A 3,020-nucleotide genomic window follows, 5' to 3' on the forward strand; every position below is an offset into this window, starting at 1 on the left:
TGAGTCCCCAAGGTCTTTCTGTTAATGAGGCCTAGGGTTTCACCCAGGCCATCTCAGAAGGGCCTGTAAGAGAAATCTAGTTCAATTCCCATTTTGCAGATGGGGAGATACAGGCCTAAGGAGGGGTAGGGACTTGCCCACCAAATGTAAAACCCAAGCCAGGACACTTTCTGTCACAGTTTGCCTTTTCTGAGGAGAACCAGCCCAAAGAGACCTAAGACTCATCTGTTCCTCATTTACCTTTTGGGTCCCCTTGGTTCATGCCAATCAATTAATCAAACTGTCTCCAAGTCTTCTGGGAGCACAGGAAGCAGATGACTCTGCCCAGTCCTACTTCTGGACAGCCTTACAGTCCAGGGGCAAACCAGACTCATAAACAGCCCCTATGAGAACCCTTGTTACATTATGGACCAAGTGCTGTGTCCTAACTCTCCCACTACCACCAAAACAGCCCCTTTGATCTTTGTTCAGTCTGACCATGAGAAAATTCTTCCCTCAATGTTCTTGACAATGTATATGATGTAAAAATAATTTTGTAAAAATATATTCATGCCCAGAAGAAAGTCTAGAAGGATGCATCCCAGAAGGATAATAATGGTTTATTTCGGATTGATTGTTAATATTTATTGCTTCCTTGTAAATTTTTCAAATTTTCCCCAGCCTCTTTCAGTCTCAGTTTCCTACTCTGTAAAATGGGGACAAAAACATCTACCATAGTGGTGGTTATGTAAATGGATGAGATATACAAAAGTGCCGGATGTACAATAGGCATTTAATAAATGATAGTTATTATTAATACCATTTAGGGAATGCTGGAACCCAAAAGGGCTAACGACAACCTTAGCAACTATAAATTCCAACCCTCTCATTTTACAAGAAGAAACACTGAGGCCCAGAGCTTGAAGGAGAAGTAAGAGAGGAAAACAGTCAGAAGGAGCCTCTGGAAGGAGCTGCTGTTCTAATGAAGATTGAAGAGTCAGTCCAACATAGATTTTAAAACAAAGAATGTTATTAGAGATAAAGAGGGACATTTAATAACGATAAGAGGGTCAATCCATCAAGAAGGTATAACAATTATAAACATGCATGTACCTAACAACCCACCAACCTTGTTGCCATTGAGTCGATTCTGACTCACAGTGACCCTATAGGACAGAGTAGAACTGCCCCATAGGGTTTCCAAGGAGCGGCTGGTGGAGCCAAACTGCTGACCTTTTGGTTAGCAGCCGAGCTCTTAACCACTGTGCCACCAGGGCTCCATGCCTAACAAACCACCCTGCGAGAAAAAAAAAAACCTGTTTCCATCAAGTCACAAGAGAGCCCCTAAAATATATGAGGCAAAAATGGACAGAACTGAAGGGAGAAATAGGCAATTCAACAACAATAGTTGGAGACCTTCAATACGCCACTTTCAATAATGGATAGAACAACTAGGCAGAAGATCAGCAAGGAAATAGAAGACCTGAACAACGCAATACACCACTAGACCTAACCGACATCCACTCAACAACAAAGAATACACATTATTCTGTAGTGCATATAGAACATTCTCCAGGGTAAGACATATACTAGACCGTAAAACAAACCTTAATAAATTTAAAAATATTGAAATCTTCCGAAGTATCTTCTTGGAATACAATGAAGTGAAATTAGGAATCCATGTAGGAAGAAATCACAAGAGAAATTAGAATATACTTCGAGATAAATGAAAATGGAGACAGAATATACCAAAATGTATGAGATGCAGCTAAAATAGTGTTTAGAGGAAAACTTATGGCTACAAATGTTTATATTAAAAAATAAGAAAAACTTCAAATCAATGATGTAACCTTCCACATTAAGACACTGGAACAAGAAGATCCAACTAAACCCAAAGCAAGCGGAAGGAATGAAATAATAAATATTAGAATAGAAATTAATGAGATAGAGAATAGGAAAACAATAGATAAAACAAGGAAACAAAGGTTGGTCCTTAGAAAAGATCAACAAAATTGACAAACCTTTAGCTGGACTGACGAAGCAAAGAAAGAGAGAAGACACACATTAGAAATGAAACAGCGGTACTCATCAACAGATGAATGAACAAATTATGCAAATTATGGTATATTCACACAATGGAATACTTGGCAACAATAAAGAACAATGATGAATCCATAAAACATAACATGGAGGAATCTGGAAAGCATTGTGTTGAGTAAATTTAGTCAGTCACAAATATTGTATAAGACCACTATTATAAGAACTATTATAAGAACTCAAGAAAAGGTTTCAAAACAGAAGAAATCATTGTTTGATGGTTACGAGGGTGGGGAGGGAAGGAGAAGATCATTCACTAACTAGATAGTAGGCAAGAATTATCTTAGGTGAGGAGAAGGACAGTGCACACTACAGGGGAAGTCAGCACAACTGGACTAAACCAAAGCTGAGAAGTTTCCTGAATACAATCAAACACTTCGAGGGACAGTAGCAGGGGCAGGGGTCTGGGGACCATGCTTTCAAGGGACATCTAGGTCCATTGGCATAACAAAGTTTATTAAGAAAATGTTCTGTATCCTACTTTGGTGAGTGGCATCTGGGGTCTTAAAAGCTAGCGAGTGGCCGTCTAAGATGCATCAATTGGTCCCAACTTACCTGGAATAAAGGAAAATGAAGAACACCAAAGTCACAAAGAAACTATTACGCCAAGAGACAGAAAGGGCAATATAAACCAGAGACTGCATCAGCCTGAGACCAGAAGAACTAGATGGTGCCCGGCTACCACCAATGACCACCCTGACAGGGAACACAACAGAGAGTCCCTGATGAAGCAGGAGAAAAGTGGGGTGCAGAACTCCAATTCTAGTAAAAAGCTCAGACTTAGTGGCCTGACTGAGACTGGAAGAACCCCAGAGACCATGGCCCAGGACTCTCTGTCAACCCAGAACTAAACCATTCCTGAGGCCAACTCTTCAGACAAAGATTAGACTGGACTATGGGACATAAAATGATACTCGTGAAGAGTGTGCTTCTTAGCTCAAGTA

The sequence above is a fragment of the Trichechus manatus genome, unplaced genomic scaffold, assembly GCF_000243295.1.
Source record: "Trichechus manatus latirostris isolate Lorelei unplaced genomic scaffold, TriManLat1.0 scaffold00015, whole genome shotgun sequence".
Taxonomy (NCBI): Eukaryota; Metazoa; Chordata; class Mammalia; order Sirenia; family Trichechidae; genus Trichechus; species Trichechus manatus.